Source organism: Malus sylvestris, chromosome 11, assembly GCF_916048215.2.
Source record: "Malus sylvestris chromosome 11, drMalSylv7.2, whole genome shotgun sequence".
In the NCBI taxonomy this organism is placed as follows: domain Eukaryota; kingdom Viridiplantae; phylum Streptophyta; class Magnoliopsida; order Rosales; family Rosaceae; genus Malus; species Malus sylvestris.
Genome location: NC_062270.1, coordinates 12,746,649 through 12,768,370, shown reverse-complemented (window position 1 = coordinate 12,768,370; position 21,722 = coordinate 12,746,649). Strand labels below are relative to the sequence as shown.

General features: G+C 36.4%; 1 long non-coding RNA gene and 1 pseudogene across 1 annotated transcript; one reads left to right on the top strand and one right to left on the bottom strand.

Annotated features, from left to right (window-relative positions):
- The first annotated feature begins 9,275 nt into the window (after positions 1 to 9,275).
- LOC126588272 (uncharacterized) lies at positions 9,276 to 21,688 on the top strand (annotated as a pseudogene).
- Positions 16,249 to 17,115, bottom strand: LOC126588273 (uncharacterized). The gene is made up of 2 exons (XR_007611389.1): positions 16,910 to 17,115; positions 16,249 to 16,871 (listed from the first exon to the last, which is right to left on the bottom strand). It is a non-coding gene; the product is annotated as an uncharacterized LOC126588273 (long non-coding RNA).
- Positions 21,689 to 21,722: the final 34 nt, after the last annotated feature.

Genomic DNA, 21,722 nt, shown 5'->3' with positions numbered 1-21,722 from the left:
CTTCACCTATCTCTATCACTCGATTACCGTAATCAAATAGGGATATCCCAAACTGCAAACTCGGGACCCCATATTTAATGGAGTCCGAAGAGTATGACACTACCTGCAGCTAACTTGTTTCGTTTATAACTTGATAGATTGAAGATGATCGATCGTTACTAATTAACAACCGCAATGTTATCCATGGAGTTCACCCTAGCTATCTCTAACACTGATATTATTGAAAATTATGAAGCAGCAAATGTTTGTAATGATATGTACACGTTATTTTATGTGAGAGATTAGAGAAACAAATGTTTTTAAAGATACAAAAACTTCATTTTTGTGATGATATGCGTAGAATATTTACATATTGTATTGTATGATCTATGTATTGAGTAGAACTGTAGAAGTATCCAAAATATCTTGATTATTATTCCACTTGCATTAATTAAGATAGTCTCCAATCTCCATGGTTTCGACGATCCAAAGACTTGTTCTATAATTTCATAAACCCATGCATTCCTAATTTAGAGTAGTTCTCAATATAGTGCAAAGTTTTTTCTTTTTGTGATAAGTATGATTAAATTTGTCTTAGGATCGGATAAATAAATAAATAAATAAATATATATATATATATATATATATATATATATATATATATATATATTAAGAAACAATATTATCTACACTAAGGGGGGTGGGGGAGTGAGCTAAGTCTCACAATGGACTTACAATAATGTGGTTCAAATTCACCTTTGGCGAGAATCAAATCTAAGATCACTTACTTACAAATGAAGAGGAATATCACTAGACCGTAGTACTAAGTGGCTAGGAACATATATTTTAAGACTAGCTTATTTGTATAAAGAAATGAGAAATTTTTTTTTGAACTTGTATAATTTCATTCTACACCCAATCTAAACTTTAAATGTGAATTGATTGTTTTGATCTAATGTATAATTATCATCAAGTATTGAATGAAATTAACACCAAAATCAAAATTTTCAATAATTAAACTCTTACCATCCCGCAACCTCTTTCTCCTACATTGTATTATGCTAAAACCCTCAATCCATCTACCTCCTCCTATAGTAACCAAAGCCTAAGATGCTATCATAGAGAAAAAGAAGCCATTCTTTAATGGATGAATGATGATCTTAAAGTATTGGATCCTCTAAATAATATATATGAATTGATATATCACTGTTTTTTAATTTGATTTCACTTATTTTTGTTTAGGATTTAGTAGCAGTTGTGTACTACGTGCGAAAATTGTGCCCGGTGTGGTAAAGGAAGGTGAAAATCGAGGTCTTGGAGCAGTTGTTTAGGGTCTTTTAAAGAAGAAGAAGAAGAAAAAAGCCTTTATAGATTCGTATGAACAACCAAGACCCCGAAAAGGTTCTTTGCATTTAAAAATAATAATCTATAGATTCGTAAGAAAATAACTCTTAAAATGGTACATTTTTTGAACAACTAACATGGATAATAATCCCTCTATTATGAGCAACAATTCTACTCAACCTGGGAGTTTCTTTGAAGGTCTAGGTCTAAAAAGAAATTATGATGGCAGAGTGGGACACCTAGGGTCACAATAGCTAGGGAAAAAGATAAAAGCTGGAAGCAGCTCGAAGGCCAATAAGGCTGGTAAAATGAGCCGTTTTATTGGAATGCCTCTCAGGGAACAATGGTCTGTGGTGGAAAAAGCAATCCTAGCAGAGGAAGAGCTCCAAGATGTCCCAGTGATAAAGGATGATAACATATAGGATTATCTGGATGGAGCAACAAAAGTGGAAATGAAGGTGCTTAAGGCGAGAAAAGCGGGGGAAACAAACCTAGGGTGGTGGCGGCTAGCCTCAAATAGCTGCAAAATCACCATGATCTACCTATTATGGAACTGTTATGGTCTTGGGTCAGACACGGTAATTCAAGCCCTTCATGGACTAATCAGGAAACATAGACCCTCTATGGTATTTCTATCAGAGACAAAAATGAAATGCCACAGACTAGAAGGTATAAGAAGGAGAATGGGGTATAGCCAGGGATTCAATGTCTCGCCAATTGGTGTGGTAGGCCGGTTGAGCTTATGGTGGCACGAGCCAAGGGAGATTCAGGTGGCTTTCTCAACAAAGAACATCATACATACTACCATGAGAGAATCGGGGAATGATGAATGGATCAAAGCGTCATGGGTGTATGGCAACCCATATTAGGCGGAAAAGAGAGAGTTATAGGACCGGCTTTATAAGGTTTTGCAGCCCACAGAGAACCTCTGTTTTTGCGGATGGGATATGAATGAATTTTTGTAGGATCATGAAAAAAGCGGTGGACAAGATGACTTCTATACCCGTCCCTGCCTCTTACACGAGTTCATGTCAAAAATGAAACTCCTCGACTTGGGTTTCTGTGGACCGCAATATACCTAGAGAGGAACCAGAAACAATAGCCTAGTCCAAGAAAGGCTTGACCATGGCCTCGTCAACGTCAGCTAACAAACTCATTGGCCGCTGACGTCAATCACTCACGTATTGTTTGAGGCTCTGATCATTGCCCAATTATTGTCAATATGAATTCGACTCAGGCGAAAAGGAGAAAGCTATTTAAATTTGAGGCTTTTTGGCCCTCGGATGAGGGATGCATGAAGGTGATCGAGAAAAGCTGGAGGGTCAGGGGTGGGAGGAGTCAGGTGGATAGGTAGGTAGGTCGTCTAAACTCATGTAAGGGGAATTTGAGAAATTGGAGCAAACAGAGATTCCGTGGGGATATGGAGGTGATTAAGTCCCATAATTCTCGGTTGGAACAGTTGCAAAACAACTGGGAAAATTATGTGGAAGAGATCAAAACCTTCACAGTGGCCATTGATATACTAGAACAGAAGATTGTGCTATTTTGGCGCCAAAGGTCCTGTGTGAAATGATTAAGGGAGGGTGACTACAACTCCTAATTTTTCCATCAAACTACCACCCAATGCCTATGCTTCAACAAGATTGAGAAGCTTCAAGATTGACTTGGGGTATGGTGCGAAGATGATGCTAGTATTAATCGGATTGTCAATGAACACTTCACTAATCTATTTACTACTGGGGGTCGGCGGGAGTGGGAGTCGGTGATTGAATGCGTCCACCCAACTGTCTCGGATGAGATGAACTCTCACCTCACAAGACTGGTAACTTTGGAAGAGATAAAGGAAGTTGTGTTTCAGATGGGTGGGATGAAGGCGCTGGGTCGAATGGTTTCCAGGGGGTTTTCTACCATTCATATTGGGATATAATTATGGAAGACGGTATTAGGCTAATTCACGACTTTGCAAGTGGAATGGGGAGCCCCAAAAATCTTAATTCCACTCACATCGTTCTCATCCCGAAGTCGGCCAACCCTACATCGATGAGTTAGTTCCACCCTATTAGCCTATGTAATTACTCTTACAAAATATGTTCAAAGATGTTGGCAAACACGTTGATACCATGGCTGCCCAGGATTATCTCTCCTTACCAAAATGCCTTTGTGGAAGGAAGACAAATCCAAGACAATATTCTTGTGGCACATGAGGTATTCTATTTTCTAAAACTCAGGAAGGTTAAAACTAAACTCAAGCTCGCATTGAAGATTGATATAAACAAGGCCTATGATTGTATTGAGTAGGACTTCCTAGAAGTTGTCATGGTTCGGATGGGGTTCCACCATTGGTGGATTGATATGGTGATGGGGTGTGTGTCCACGGTCAATTTCTCGATCCTCATAAATGGTCAACCTGGGAAACGTTTCAAGCCATCTTGGGGCCTCCGACAGGGAGATCATTTATCTTCGTACATGTTCCTTATTGTCACAGATGTAATATCGAAATTAATCCATAGGGTAGTTAAGGATGGATTTATTGAACGAATCATGATTAGCCATAACGGACCACCCTTATCCCACTTATTGTTCACCTACGACACTCTCATCTTCCTCCGAGCGTTTCTAGTGAACTGTCAAAACATGGGGCAGCTTTTGAATGCCTATTGTCAGGTATCGGGTCATGAAGTAAGTATGCAGAAATCCTCTATTTTCTTTAGGGCTAATACCCTAACTGGCCTCCGTGATGAAGTCTACAATATTATGGGTATGCCGTAGGTGGATAACCCGGGGAATTATATGGGCATTCCAACGGTTTGGGGAAAATTGAAAAGGGAGGCCCTAACGTACGTTAAGGATCGGGTGATGGCAAAAATCCAAGGGTGGAAACATGGCTGCCTCTTTCAAGCCGATAAAGAAGTGTTAATCAAAGCGGTTACCCAAGCAATCCCCGCTTATCCTATGAATGTTTTCTGCTTCCTCGAAAATATATGCAATGATAATGATGTTATGATTGCTAATTTCTGGTGGGGACAAAAAAAGGGCGAACGGAAGATCCAATGGGTAAGTTGGCAGGCTTTGGGTTTACCGAAGCAAGAGGGGGTATGGGATTTCGGAACCTGAAGGATTTTAATCTTTCTTTATTGGCAAAACAATGCTGGCGTCAATTACATGAGCCTAAGTCTTTGTGGGCCCGAGTTATTAAAGACAGATATTTCCCTAATTGCTCATTCTTTGATGCTTGTAAGAAGGGGAGGGCCTTTTGGGCATGGACTAGCCTCCTTGCAGGGAGAGAAATTATTGCAAATGGCTCACACTGGTAGATTATGGGTGGTGATCATGTTCGTGTTTGGGCGGATCGTTGGGTTCTGACCTTGTGGACGGGACACCCTAGTCCGACCCCGGGTATTGTGATAGACCTCACAATGCAAGTATCCTCCTTAATTGACACTCAATCTCGGACATGGCAGTTGGAAGCAGTTGAAGGGCAGGTGGCTCAGGGTGATAGACCGGCAATTATGGATACTCCGATTGGCGCCCTCGAGCAAAGGCATCAATTGATTTGGCGGTATGATATAAGGGGTCGTTATACGGTTAAATCGGGGTATCATTGGACCCACGACCTTAACCGTCGGATGCGAGCTCTTCACCTTTTTCATCTATGGTTATTGACTTGGGTGTCTGGAAAAGACTATGGTCTATGCCTAAGGGGGCCTAGCTATAAAGGTGAATCTCTTCCAACACAGGTGCGCTCTTTCCCCAATCTGCCTCATTTGCTCTTAGCAGGAGGAGTCCATTGAGCATGTCTTACTCTTATGCCCTTGGGTGGATTGAGTTTGGTTTGCGGGCGCTCTAGACTTGAGAATTGTGAAACCCTCAATCACTACTATATCTACATGGCTCGAAGGTGTATGGAGCAATCATCCGGGGCAGAAGGATGATAGGAGGAAAACATTAACCTATATGGTGTTTACGTGTTGGTTCATTTGGAAGGCTCGGTGCGTGGCGGTCTTCAACTCTAAACAACCATCCTCGGCGAAAACTATACTTGTTGCTTCAATGGCTACCTCATCCTTCCTTGAGGCTTGCACGGGTCATGGAAATACATGAAGAACAGTGACTGATGGGCACACTGCTTCTCCTAGATGGTCTCTGTCAGAGAATGATGTGGTTAAAGTGAATGCGGATGCCAGCTGAAAGGGATTAAACCAGGGCTGCCATATCGGCGTTGTTATTAAAGACTCCGCCTACCATTGCTTAGCTGTGAGAAGAAGAGAAAATTAGGCCCCCCAGTGTGTTGGTAACAGAGGCGAATGGGATTTTGGAGGGCTGTGTAACGGCAAAACTAAGGGGTTTCGAGAATATCGTGGTGGAGTCAAACTTGAAGGAACTCATTTCTTGGTTGAACAGAAGCATTGATCAAGGAAACTGGGAGGTCTTTCTGACCCTGTTTGAGATTCGAAGAGCTGGTGCGAAGTTCAGGTCCTATGATTGGTCTTGGTTGCAGAGAACAACAAATGGAGCAGCGGATTTTGTGACGTCGCATGTGGGGGCGGAGATGTGCGACTTAATCTAGGTTCAACAACCCCCATCTTCGTTTGTTCAAATTCTAAACAAGGATGGCCTACTTTGCCCTCCAACTTAGTTTTTTGTTTCGATGGGACTAAGGTGACATGGGGAAGCCTCCGTGTCTCAGCCTCTACATTTGTCTTGTTTAGTCTGTTGGTGTTGGTCTGTGGTGGCCTTCTGCTCCTCTGTTGGCTTTGGCCCTGGTTATGATATTCTCCAGTTTTCCAAAAAATAAAAAAATAACAAAAATAAAAAATTATGCATTCAAATATAAACCATAAATATTTTGGGAATCATGTACATTCTAATTGCTGAAAGATATTGCAAATGAAAGCCAATATAGTTTCTCAGTTTTAGCAACTAAGACTGCAGCCATGCGAGTTGTTTAATTGCTGTTTTCCATGGAGTACAGGCTTCAAAACTGATTCTCACGTGTTTTTGTTTTATAGGGATGAGAGTTGGGTTTGCTGTATTCACGTTCTCTCTCTACTTCAACGACTTTGTAACTTTCAGAACATTTTTCATTGTCTAACCACGTTTATTTTTGCTTTGCGTTAGATTTTGGTTTTTTATTTTTTAACTGGGTGTAAAAACAAATTTACATATTAGATTGATTTTGTAAAGAAAGTTTAGATAACAAATTTAAGTTTTAAAAAAATATTGATAATTTAATTAAAATAATATGAACATATATAAAGTAAGCTGTATGTAGAGAAAGATTGTACGAGTACATGATTGCATGACCCAATTGCAGCAGTAGAAGAATGGCGATATCTAAAGTATAGATGTGGCCAATTGAGATCCTTTAAATGTCTATCATCTCTTTATGGCATGCAGCCAACCAAGTACCAAAATTCAACCCGATAGAAAATTCAGAACCAGTGAAAATGCAGCCTGCTTGTGGCCCTTGGGATGGAAATATAATATCTGATTGTATCATTGCAGCGCACACTTTTTCTTTAGGCTGTGAGAGCAATGATATGAAGAAGAAATTTTATCCTATAAACTCAAATCTCATGATGGGATGAATCTCAAACTTTCGTTTAAAAAGCATAAAGTAAAATCATTGATTTCCATTTATCGTGAATCATAGTTTTCACATTAGTCGTACGTGACCGTTTAATAAAAATCTTAATGACATTGATGTTGGGTACATTTTGGAACAAATCGGATTCGGAAGAACTTTAGTTATTGTATTAGCAATAAGTTCTTAACATCAACTTGAATCATTTTACCCAAGCTCCGTTTAAATTATCTGTTTGGTGTACATGACTACCCAAAACTATCAGTTTGGATGGTCATTGCCCAAAAGAAGGAATGAAATATGAACAGTGGATTGCACCCATGATGGCTACTTTTTGCAAACATATATTTTTTTTTTAAGTTTGATGATGAATAAAGAATAAAAGAAAAGCAAAATCTGTAGCGCCACATCAGCATGTACGGACACGGCCACGAGGACTTCAGGGGGGAGACCTGATGGGAGGAGGGAATATTCAACCGTGTCACTTTACACGGGACTTAATTGTTTTCGTATTTTCTTGTTCAGGCATTAAAACGATGATTCAGTTTTGTTTTCAGTTTTGTTGCACACTTTTCTTTTATTTTTCTAATCAAAGTAGTAAAATCAAACAGATGCTCTGTAAGTGATCTTTTACTACAGTGATAGAAAATGTTGAGCTTTTACATAAAGACGTGGATTCGAATCTTGTTGGTAGCTAATCTAACATAATTTATCGTTTGAAAAAAATAAAAAAAACAGATACTCTCAATTTTTTTTCAGTAAATAAAAAGGTTTGGGGAGAGAGGAGACTACCCCCTGGGCTAGAATATAATAGAAACCTCTTTGAGGACTTAAAGAGCTTAACCCCTTTTTGGTTTTACAAATTGCCTACTAAGATGGATTGCAGTTACCGAAACTCAAATCTAAGTCTTAATCTAACGAAGAGTACGATACTTACTAACTCAACTAATCTTTATTGACAAACAAATGATCTCATTCATATTACTAGAAGTATATATATAATGTACGCAGTAGAAAGGCCACATGATGGAAGCCGTCTAAAACCTAAACCCTGTACAAGCTAGAACTATACAGTACTCTTACCATACATGAGACTTTAAGCTTCACACTCTTCTGTTTTTTATACGAAATCTCAATTTCATTGGTTTTAAAGCAGGTTATGTATGAGTCTCAACCGGCCATGTGCTTTACGCAGTTAAGTTTAAACTATCCACATAGGTTAGGCTCTAAAGGTTGTGACACATAAGTGGGTGTGCGAGGATGAAAAAAAAAATGTCTAACGTCACATTAGACTATTAAAAAAATTTCCATAAACTTAAGGGCATATTTACTTAGCATAAATGGGAAGTAAGGAAAAGGAATCAGATCAACTAAACACTCCCCTCCCCCCACTAGTTTATTTGGTCCATGATTTGAGGTATTTGATCAAAGATTTCATATATACTAAAAACCTAGAAGGAGAAGAAGAAACTGGAAAAAGAAGATGATATAGTGAGGCACAAAGAAGAAGATTCCGCAAGGCAAATATTAAATCCTAACTAAGAAAAAGGTTTATGAAGAAAATGAAGAATAAAGGAAGAGGCATAACCTAACTTGGAGATACATAGGAAATAATTTGATTCCAACAATTATCCTGCTAGTTAAGGCAATTTTTTTAAGGGTGGGATTAGCCTCACAATGGACTAGCAATAATGTGGTTCAAATTCGTCTTTAGTGAGAATCGAACCTAAAACCTCTCACTTACAAGTGAAGATGAATATCATTAGACCATAGTATTAAGTGGTAGCAATTTTATTCTTTAAACCTCAAATAGTCAAAACTCATCACAAATCTTAATCTTAAAATCAAGGAATAATAGTCACTTAGTACTACGTACGGACTGGTAGTATTCCTCTTTACTAGTAAGTGAGAGGTCTTAGGTTCGATTCTTGCCAAAGCAAAATTTGAACCACATTATTACTAACACATTATGAGACTTAGCCCACTCTTTCACCCCTTAGTATATAGACAATATGGTTCGAAAAAAAATAAAGGGATAATAGGGCTTACTTATAAGTAATTATAGAGGTAAATTGGGTTTGAAAGTGGGTCACAAAATTAGATTCATATCAAGTTTCTCCTTTTTTAATAAACACAAAAGAACTCAAAAATCAAAACGATTTCAAGCTTGATTCTTTGGAAGCAACCTCAACTTCTTTCAGTTAACATGATTTCGTTTAGCGTAAGTACTTTGAGACCCTTCAATTAATGTAATCAACCAAAGAAATTGACAATGATATAAAAAGACTGATAATGAGTGGTGCATTAGACGATACCCTCATCTCCCAACACCCAAAATAAAGTTAGGGTTTTTAGTGAAGATGGCGATGTGTAACTGCGGCCCCATTGGCTCAGTACTGTACACTCAGCATCTACCAAGCAAAATGCAAAAATTGTAAAAACTTGGAGAAAAGTCTAGGCTCACCAATGTTCCTTATATGTAACTCCAACAAACCGTACTTTCGTTTTACAATCCGTGGTTCATGAGCTTCCTAACTCTGATAAATCTCACGCGCACACACAGGGGGCCAAACGCATGGGTCTTCTCTATAGTGTTAGATCTCAAGCATATATGAGCTCTTTTTCTGTTTTTATTCTCTGCTTTATCACGAATTTCGTATTCTATTCCTTTTCTCTCTAATCTCAAGGTATTAGTTCTAATTTTCTCCTCCTTTTCAACCTTATTTTCTACTTTACACACTGGATACCAACTGGATTTTCTTCTGAATATGACTATGTCTGTGGCATCTGAAATGGATTTTTCTTTTTATATAAAAAAATTAATTAATAAAATTGTGTTTTTGTGGGAATGGATCGATCCTTTGTAAAAACCTGAGCTGCATATCAAATCTGTGAATTATATACAAAATATTGTATCAGTACTCATTGTTATTATTAAATAGTACCTTAAAAGAAGAATAGGGTTTTGTTTTGTGCTTGGGTTAGATTCTTCTCGGGTACCACTCTTCACGTTAGCATATTGCTCGAGGATTGGTTTTATTCCTCCACTATTTTCCTTTCTGAATGTCCTCAAATTTTTCTTTCTAAATATATGTATTCTGCGTATCATTTTCTTGTTAGAATTTACAGTATTTGACTCAAATGCATGGAGGAAATGAATAGATTGACAGTCGTTGTTTGTGGGCGTGGCATCATCAAGATTCACACATGCAAGTAACTGCTAAAGTTCTTTGAAAGTGAGAATCTTGATGATGCTGCATCTGCAATAAACCACTATATACAACAGAGAGGAGACTCCACAGTCCACAGTTTTACCTTTTTCACTTCAATGATTTAATTGGTATGCTTTCTATCTACTGTTTCAGGTAAGGGTATTTTTTTTTTTTAAATTATTCTTCTTCTTAGTTTTAGAAATTTTTTTATTTTTGTTAACAGATGGAGCCCATATATATCCATCAGTAGTGTTTTCAGGTGTTATATTTATGGCCTCATTGACTTGGCACTGCTGACTGTTGGTAGATCTGTGATTATTCTTCTGAGAAAAGCTTGACTGGGGTACAAGGGTTACCTGAGCAAGTCTGTTTATGCATAGAGAGAGAGAGATGAGACATTGTCTATGGTACTGGGATGAGAAAGATGAGTGTTGATCAACCTTGACGATGCTGCAAAGCTTTAAAGCATTTTGAAAAAGGTAAATATTTTCAAACCATTTATATATTTTTAATTTTCCTAATTTGTTTGGTTGGTTTTCAGATCCAGCCATGGACTGTAATCCAAAAAACTGATTTCTAATCTTTTCCAAAAATAGGGAATACATTCCAATAACAAAGTTGTTTGGTAGAATGGTTACTAAAAACAACAATCTTAAAAATGCTAAAAGGAGTCCATCATTAGAACTCACAATCAATATTTTTAAAGGGAATTGATTATCAAACTTTGTTTTGATCATGATTATCATTAATTTTACACTCCTTTGCTTAATTGTCTCTTAACTGTCTTTTAATTTATTCAATTCAGTCGTTTAGAAAACAGAGAGGAGTATAAATCACTCCCCCTTTGGAAATACGAAGCAAATATTGTTAGATTTCAAAGTTGGGTTAAGGTCTCTTCAATATAAAGATGTTTGTTTTCAAACATGAAAATAGTTTCTCAAATTTGTTACTAAACAAATTTTAAAACTTTAAAAGTTCTGAATGCAATTAAAATCTTCAAATTGTATCCTCTTATTACTTTTGAATCGTTAACCAAATAACAAGCTTGGTTTTTTTCCTTTCTATTGCTGAGAAATAGAAATGTGTGAAAGAAGTTTTAGATTGTCTATATGTGTGTTGTTTTTTTTTTCCCACCTGTTTTGGGTGGTGGGTTGATGCAATTTGATTCAAAGATTTGTTAATTGCTTTTTGAACAATATTTCAAGTGGTTTCGATCTCTTGCTGTTGAGTATATCATTGAAAATTGGAATCGGATTGCTTCGGTATTCAAAATCTTGGTGGGAACTTGTCTCACTTTGTCACATTCTCACTGCCATTCTTGTCTTTGCCTTTACACTTATTTGTGGACCAACCAAAAAGTGAGTCGTCCTCCAACTTGAACCTTTGAGATGTAATTAGAATAATACTACACTTATCACCTATTTGTATCATTATTTATATCATCTTTCTAATAAAGGAAGAACCCGATAACACATATGGGTCTCATTAGAAAAATGATATAAATAGGTAGTAAGAGTAGTATTTTTTAGGGAACTTTAACGAAAAGCACCCGGTACTGTTCACTTTAACGAAAAACCACATTTTTACACTAAAAAGTCAATCCTGGTACTATTCACTTTACCCTTTATTTTGTCCTTATCATTAAAACTCAAAGTTTTCAAGCACTTTTCATTAGTTTTCCTTATTTTTTATGTATAATTAACCTCACTCCCCTCTCATTCATCACTCCTCTCAAGGAAATAATATTCAGTACTCCAACTATTTTCTCACTTCTTCAATAACAGTAACATCCGGTGCTTCACCTTTGATTCACATATTATTGGATCTCAATTAGGCTATGCAATAAGTACTATAAGAACATGAAGATATATCTTTAGTCATATGCAAGTATCTTCTCTTTGACGGCAATACCTATTTGTAGGAATTTTTTATTTTCTGATAATGAAGAAAAGCTTATGAATCACCTCTATCATCAGGTACAACATTTAGGGTTAATTATGCATACATGTCGATATCAATATTCATACATGTATCGAATAAATTCGAGTGATCCGAACTTAAGATTTCCAGTTGCAATGATATGACAACTTGTTTATAAAGCAGTGAACTATAATGCTAGGACCACTGATGTCCAATTCTCACTGTTGAGGTAGGAGTTGATCTTCCCTTAATGCCGAGATCTTTAAACTATTTTAGACAGATCACCAAACCGTAAGAATTCGGAATAAAAATGTACTTAAACCAAACCAATCTTATAGCGAAATATATTTGTGTATGAGTTAGATAAAAAGTATATATGAAGTATAACTACCTCACTCTGGCTTATTTAGAGAACTTGCATATAAAACAAATGTTAATGCATTTTGTTTCAACCATTTTCTCTCTTTCTTCCATTTCGTACAAAACACACTTTACAAGATTTCACAAACACATTCTTTATTACATTTACATATATATATGTTAACTTCGATGTTTAAGACTTGAATCTAGTCGTTGGTGTTAGTTTTTGCTCAAGATAATGAGTCTTAAGTAATTAATAATCATACACAAGTTAACATTCCGATTGTTCACAGAACTCTGGTCACTGCTCTCTTAATTGTGATTTAAACCATCCATTAATTACACAACTTATTTTAATTGTGATTTGGAGAGGTTTTAAAATGCATGTATGGGGCTGCTATATACTTTAGCATCCACTAGTAGAATAAAGTTAATAGACGACATGTTTTACACGACAGATTAAAAACGGTCTTAGTGTTTTAAAGAACAACGGGTTTTATAATACCGTCGTACATTAGTGATAGTTTATGGTTTATCCTTTGTGATCATTTCATTCACACTTCTTACCCTTTATCTTGGGACTTTTATAGATTACTATTATGTTCCCTATAGTCCTATTACTCCTCTGAGTGTGACTACTGACCTCTCATGTTCCCTATTGTCCTATTACTCCTTTGAGTGTGACTACTGACCTCTATATTTTTTATTTTATTTTTTTTAGAACGGAATATAACATAGACCGGGCAAAGATGTCAAAGTATTACAGAAGGCCTACCCCGAGGCAAACAAACAACATAAGCTACTGGGAAAGAGTAGTGTGAGAAGGTAACAAGGAAGAGAGACGCCGCATCTAATGCTAAAAGCATCCCTCCTCACACTACCAGATCATCTAAGGGGGACAAGGAAGGCCATCATTACACAAAACATGCACCAGGAAAGATGTCGGTCTATCGACCCAAATAACATCACATACATCCCTACAACGCCGCTACGCCAAAAGGTCTGTAGCCGAGTTGGCCAATCTTGGAACCCAAGACCAACAGCAGTGTTGAAAAGCCTCCCATCCTGTAGCAATTCACAAGTATGGGAAAAGCTTCCCAACTGCCCAACTTTGCCCTATCTCGAAGGTAAGAGATAGATTCAGAGGAGTTAGATTCAATAATTACTTAATTCTAGCCCCTATTAATCCCCAACTTATGGCTGGTTTGGTATTGCTGTGCTTTGAAAAAAAATTGTTTCTGCTGCGCTGTGAGAATAAGCAATTGTGAAATAAAGCAGCAGAGTGTTTGGTAAACTTTTTTGTAAAAGTGCTTTTGAAAAGAAAAAAAAGCAATATTATAGTGTTTGATAAACTTTTATGTAAAACAGATGTGAAAAAAAGTTGGTTTTTCAAAGCTGGGTTTTGCAGCTTTGTGTTTTTGGCTTTTTTTCACCCAAAACTGTGAAAAAAAACTGAAGCTGAATGTTTACCAAACATAAAAAAAGCTCCTAGCTAGCTTTTTTTTATAGCCATTTTTTTCAGAATCACCTCAGTACCAAACCAGGGCTTAGGGTTGGTTTGGTATTGTTGTGCTTTGAAAAAAAAGTTGTTTCTGCTGTGCTGTGAGAATAAACGGCTGTGAAATAAAGCTGTAGAGTGTTTGGTAAACTTTTTTGTAAAAATGCTTTTGAAAAAAAAAAAGTAGTATTATAGTGTTTGGTAAACTTTTATGTAAAACAGATGTGAAAAAAAGTCGGTTTTTCAAAGCTGGGTTTTGCAGCTTCTTGTTTTTGGCTTTTTTTCACCCAAAACTGTGAAAAAAAAACTGAAGCTGAATGTTTCACCCAAAGTAGTATTATAGTGTTTGGGAGCTTTTTTTTATACCAGCTTTTTTCAGAATCACCTCGGTACTAAACCAGGCCTTACAACCATACACGATAGCCAAAGCCTCTGCCATTTCTTATTTATACTGCTATGAATCATGCATGCACTTATATCCCATATACGTTCGTGCATTGTTCTTTTGCTTGACTAAACAATTAAGTTATATATGTAGATGCTTGGGTAAAAACAAAAACTCTCAAATGTATACATGGTCTCATTAATTAAGTTATATATATGTTGTATGGAAAAATATGTTGTGTCACCTTCTATAACATTTATTTGTGTTTACAGCACTCATCACGTGATGAGTTTTGTAGACACAAAAATATATATGATCAGTTGTAAAAGATTTATTATGGAGTCCGAAAGTAACATCTCTCAAAGATATATGCATGAGATCACAAATAACCTCTCTAAAAGATATGTGCATGAGATCACAAAAACTCTATCTCTAAGAGATGTACATTGGCACTTAAGTTAACAGGATATAGTACATATTATCTGTCTTTATATATGTGTTTTTTTCTGTAATGAGGTTAAAATAAAATTACAGTACGTACTTCATAGAGGAAATGTCCCAAAGGCAGGCGGAACTGGATCCTCTCCTGAGCTTAGGATGGGAATCCTCCTCAGCAGCCTATTCGGGTTGTTGAAATTTGATTCAACGACTTCAAACAAGGAATCCATCTACAAGTTATAATACTTTCAATCGTTGAATTAAGTTTAAGTGGTCCAGATAAACTGCTCATGAGGATTCCCATCCTGAGCTCAGGAGATGATCCAGTTCCAAAGCAGGCAGTAGTGGTCTCCATGGTCGTACAAAGTGGTCCAACTGATGCCAGCCACTGGGTGTACATGTGGCAGACATGCAAGTGAAGGACCATATCTTTGGGTCGCATGCATGAGATCTCCTTCGACAACAAAATCCAATATTTTTGCCAAGACAGGAAATTGGTGTTCCAAATGTTCAGCTTCCTTTTTATCCAGAAAAAAAAATAAAGAAAATATGCGTTAGGATTTAGGAGACAACAAAAACTATAGTGAACAACAAAACATCTAAATATAAATGAAAGAACGCCTGCATCTAGGGCTGGGTTCGGTTCAAAACGGTTCGGTTTTTTGTCAAAACCGAAACCGAACCGAAATTTCGGTTCGGTTCGGTTCGGTCCATTTTTTTTTCGGTTTTTTTTCGGTTCGGTTTTTTTCGGTTTCGGTTTTTTCCGGTTCGGTTTCGGTTTTTTTCGGTTTTTTTTTTTTTTTTTTTTTTTTTTTTTTTTGGGAAAAATGAAAACAAAATTGAAATCTAAAATTTTAACATCTCCAACACAATTATAACATAAGCATTCTAACACAATAAACAAAATTTATATGAAAAATGCACACATCTTTAAAATACAAAGTACAAGCCTATCATTCCTAAACATGAAGTCGTTTAATTACCATACCTGTTTCACCATCAACTGCATGAACACTATCAGTAATTTATTTGAAGGACCACAAAGCCATTATCTGGACGTCTAGTATTCAAAGGATAATCTAAAATTGAACACCACCCAGTTAATTTGAGACAATACAGATGCATATAACCAGTTTTCTCTAAAGTGATATAAGTATATCTTCTATAAATCATGTCAACAAGAACAAGCCTGGATGTTCAATTCTATTTGTTCTCTGAGAAATCAATACCAACTTCATATATTGTCCAGATCCGTTTACAATTTAAACTCTAATACTCATACATAATGTAGTCAAGAAACAATATGCTCTATTGATGCTAGGTTTGATGGAAATCTTCCTTCAGCACCAAAAACGTTATCCATAATAAAACGCTACTCAGAGAATTGCAATGCCTATGCTACTTTTCAGAACACGTTACCAATGAATCTTTGGTCTTTTCCATCATGACTTAGCAAGTCCAAGAGTCCATAACCTAAATGAAAATACATGTTTAACAAGATTTTTACCACTAAAAGAACAACATATGATTTACAACCTTCAACAACATGTCAAATTTGCAGGGCCATAGTTTCACTTAAGGAAATACAAGAGTCGGCAGAGAAATTCAAAGATAACAGGTAATCACATATCATGGAAGCTCTGATTCCCAGAGAAATATACTTATCTCCATCCTCTTTCAAATTATACATAAAAGTAGGCTATCTATCGTCACTACACCTTGCCAAACCATAAAGCTGCTGATTTCCTCCAATAGCCGAGCTTCCACATATATTACCAGCTTGACAGATTACCCCAAAAACAAAATGATAAGTCAAACATGATCAAATTGTTCCCAAATTAAGACGAAGAAAGAAACTGCAAAAGTAGCTCAAAAAAATCCAACTGGGTAACAAGTAAGCAAAAGTTCCCAACTCAAATTTAGCATGCAATTAAAAATGAATGAGCAAAAAAAATTCAGAAGTACAAAAAAAGACAATTACTTTCTATTTCCCTAACCTCAAATTTCTCCCCTGAGCAAATTTAACATACAATTAACTGATTAAGCAAAAAAAAATGAATGAGCAAAAAAAATTGTAAAGAAGTGGGAAAGAACACAGAACACCTTGATTTTTGTGTACTTTTCGTAGAGTTTGGAGTAGAGAGCTTCCGTCTGCGAACGAACAAGAAGAAGCTCACGGCGAGACTAACCTTTTGCAGTCGAGACTCGAAACGGCAAGAAGAAGCTCACGGCGAGATGAAGGACTGACGGCGAGGGCGAGGTGTGAGAGATTGAGAGTGAGATGGGTCGCCCCGTCGTGGGTCGCCTGAGATTCAAGACCGAGAGAGACAGAGAGTTTGAGAGAGACAGAGAGTGATTGAAGTTGAAGACCGAGAGAGAGAGAGAGGAGGCTAACCTTTTGCTATCGAGTCTCGAAACGGCGAGATGAGAAACTGATGGAGAGGGCGAGGTGTGAGAGATTGAGAGTGAGAAGGGTCGCGCTGTCGCGGGTTGCCTGAGAGATTGAGAGAGACAGAGCGATTGAAGACCGAGCGAGAGAGACAGGAAGCTCAGGCGGCGCGAGAGGGTTACTGGGTTAGGGTTCATAGAGGGAGTCTGGAGGCAGGGAACAAGAGAGAGAAGAGGGGAATGAAAAATAAAAAAGTTAGGGTTAAAGGATTTTGTTGATTTCTCAACAAAATTAAAAAACAATCTCATAAATCCTAAAGGCATGAGGGTTCGAACCCATTGCCACCAGTGTGAAAATTTTCGCTTAAACCAACTTGGCAACAAGTTCTGTTTTGTTATGATTGTATGCCTAAACTATTTATAATATTGAAAAAAAAAATTAAATATATATATATCGGTTCGGTTCGGTTCGGTTCAGTTTTCGAACCTCAAAAACCGAAACCGAACCGGTCAGATTCGGTTCGGTTCGGTTTGACAGTTTCGGTTCGGTTTTTTTCGACCTCGGTTCGGTTCGGTTGTCGGTTTTTTTCGGTTTTCGGTTTTTTGAACCCACCCCTACCTGCATCTTAATCCTAATTTAACCTCAACAAACTAAAAAGGCAGAAAAGCAAAAACTTATCAAACAACAAGTACCGTAGTGGTGGATCCAAGATGTAACACAAGCACACACCATTTTCCCCTTCTTACCCACCAATTACTTGTTCTTCTTAGATTTTTTGTCAAACAGCTTACCCCGTGATAGTTCTACTAAAAAAATAGAAAACTTCATTTTAATCCTTAAAAAATATGAGTTTTAGATTTTAACCTTGTGTAAGATTAAAATCCAATTTTAGTCCCTAGTACATTTAATCATATCATTTATTAGTTATATTTTGATGTTTTATTTTTTTATTTTTATTTTAATTTATCAATTACATTTAAATTTAATTTTTATTTCATTAATCATAATATATTTTAATGTCTACATTTAGGTAACTAATTCTTTTATAATATATATTCCGATAACAATTTTGTATGTTATTCATTTAGGTACATTAATATATTTGAATATTTCGATATATCCATTGGTACAAACATATAGTTACATTGATTCAATATAATGTATTTCGTTACGTATATTTTGGTACACATATTTGAGTATTGACTTTTAGGTACATTAATTCAATATATTATATTTCGGTAAATACATTTAGGTACGTACATTTTGGTACATACATTTCGGTATTGATATTTAGGTACATACATTTCGGTATTGAAATTTAGGTACATACATTTCGGTACGTACATTTTGGTACATACATTTCTGTATTGACATTTAGGTACATTAATTCAATAATACATTTCGGTACATACATTTAGGTTCATTATAATATATTTCGGTACAATAATGTAGGTACAAATATTTCGGTACAAAAAAAGTCAATTTTATATATTTCGGCATGGTTATTTCTGTACACTTATGTATTTATATATTTTTGTATCACAAATGTCTTTTAATATTTTCTCATTTACGTTCATTTATAATTAAAAAACTAAATATGTGCATATTAATAAAATTAAAATTTAATATGGAGAGATTAAATAAAAATACACATTAAATAACAAAAATTGAATGTAAATTTTGATAAAAGCACTATTCAAGGGATTAAATTGAATATTTAATCTAGCACCAGGTTTTTTTTAATCTTTTGTAAGGACTAATGTTCAAAAACCTCCTAAAAAAATACCTCCATGGAAATTCTAGAACATCAAGAGTAGCAAGCAACGGGTGAGTAGGCGAAATAATCTTCACTCGCACATTGGACTCTCACTCTTATTCTTTCTCTATTCTCCTTTTCCACTTCCTTGTTTATAGACGTCGTGGATGTCGATGTTTATGTAAAAGAAGCGCCAGAGATAGTGCTATCAAGTGCGCCAACGCCTCTGACTAGAGGCCTAATGTTGTCAATAGAGGGGGAACCTCCTCTCATCACCAGTTGGCCATATCTATATACATGATGAGTTCATGAGCATGGTTTTCCTTCACTAACAATGCTAAAGATGGGCAGACCTATCCATGACGTACCCTTTTTTTTTTTTTTTTTGACATTTCTCTATATTTTTTGACATTTCTCTATATTTTAGCCATGGAAGATTTTTCTGATAGTCCAAAGACGACGGTGCTTCTTATAACCACTAATCACTTCATTTTTTTTTTTTTCTCTTTCTAGTCAATTGAGAGGACACATACAAATTCAAATTCGGGAGAAAGAAACCCTTGCAAACAAGTCGCCTTTCTAGTAATCTGGAAGATGAATTTGTGTGTGGCAACCTGGTAACTCTAACTTAAAGTTCGTGGATCGTCTCCATGCAGACTCTCGAACTATATATGAGCTGCACATGTTAACTAGTTGGAAAAGGGGGTAGGTGTTAAAGTTTCAGGGCCACAATTCACTTATAATCATATTATTATCTCTACTTAATCATCTGTAATAGATACGAGATTTTTATGCAAAATGTCTCAGTAAAATAAAAATAGAACATTTGTGATATAAATTGTGATTTGTTACGTAAAATAGCTCCTACGAGACTATTCACTACTAGAAATACAAGTTATAAGCCGACAAAGCAAAATTTTGTCGGCACAAGAGTCCTTTCTTGACGAAAATTTTAATTTATCGGCCAAATACTCACGCCAGACCCAATTTACAACGCCAATCTTAACCGAGAAAATTAGAATGTTAGCCAACAATCATTTTGTAGTCGTAAATTCAATGCCCTGACGAATTTTATTTTGACATGTAAACTTTGGCGGGAACTTTTCCCGCTGTATTGAAATATTAGCCGACAATGTGAGGCAACAAACTATTTCATCGGCAAATTGATAAGAGATGCAACAAAGTGTGTCATCAGCAAAGTGATCATAACTCTACGTGATAAGAACAAACTTATCAAATTCCCAAGGCAATCCTAACCTATTTTGTCGGTTCACATCCCCCAATTGCTCATGATCTCCCTCCCATATTCTTCCTAATCCTATTTGCTCATGATCTCCCTCCCATATTATTTCTATTCCTATTTTATTGGTTCACATCCCCCAATAGCTATGATCTCCCTCCCATATCCTTCACTCTCAACGCGCCATCCAATTTCACTTTCGTAAGAATTCCTATTTATCTTGTAACAACTTGGCGGGGTTTTTCCAACTCAGAAACAATTTTGACGATCCTAAATCCCTAAATTTATATATTAGGGTTCTCGTACTCTTAATTGATTCTCATCCACGTCTCTGCCTCTATCATCTCTCTCGCTTTTCTCGCTCTCACGATCATCTCCATCATTTTGCAGAAGCAGCAACCAAGCTTAACGGTGAGAATATAACCAAACGATTTAATATATTGCTTAATTATAGTTTGGTTCAAGACCTTTAGGCTACCATTACTTTTTGTTCTAATTTTTTCTTGGTCAGGGCATGTTATTGTTCAGCTCTTGTAACTAAGGGTGCACTACAAATTGAAGTAAATTTTTTTATTTGGATTTTTTATGCGTCAATGTCTTTGATTTTTATTCTTACTAATGAATTCCAATGTACTGCATATATGTATTTACATTTAACTTAAACATGGTTCTTTTTTTCTTTTCTTTTCTTTTTTTTTTTTTTTTTGTAGATGACAATGATTAGCCAAAAAAGGAAACGACCTCTTGTGTCAACAAGAATCCTGCCTCTACCATCCCAGTCACGGTCTACATATGCTATCAGAGATGTTCCTCCTACTTTTCGTCAAGAGAGGAATAGGCCTGATATTTTGAGGCAGACTTATCTTTCTCACACACAATCGCATTCTATGGGTGGTGCAACCAGGAGTGATATGCTCCTCAGTTAAAGCCAAGAAACATTGATCCTCCACGACCTTGGCTGGAAAACACCATACCTTCTTCGCCCTGTACTCGTTCCCAAACCATAAGTGGTGCGAGCAGGACCTCTTCTTATCAACATCGAGACGCAGCAGGATCCCAGCTTGATGATACTCATAATGATTTACCTACTGAAGCACCTACTAGAAAGAGGAGTGCAGTTCGTCGTCGACACCGAAGTAAGAAATTAAAAAAACTAATGTTATATACCATGATGAACAATGTCATTACGTTACACCAATTATCATTGCATATTAATGCATTTTTACTTTTCCATTGTAGGTGTTAATGGTTCTATACCAAACTGACCAGATGAAATACCAATGTGTGGGGCATGTCGGTTGGTTAAAACCAATCATATTGTTCGTATTTCACAAGAAAAGATCAAGGTCGTTATTGATCCAGTGCATAGGCGAGCAACTGGTAAAGTTGTTCATAGCTTGTTGGCACAGGATATGGGACTGCCCAATGAACACGATCTATTGGAAAAGAATGTTTGACATGTCAAAGTCAAACCTCATCTCGGACATCACTATGAGTAGAACCATTAATTTAAGACATATACTTTGTAATAATATCTATAATGACTTGAATTTTACTTTATAAACATAATGTATTTTCTTTTAGTTTTGGTTTGAATTTTATTGGATTAAAATCACA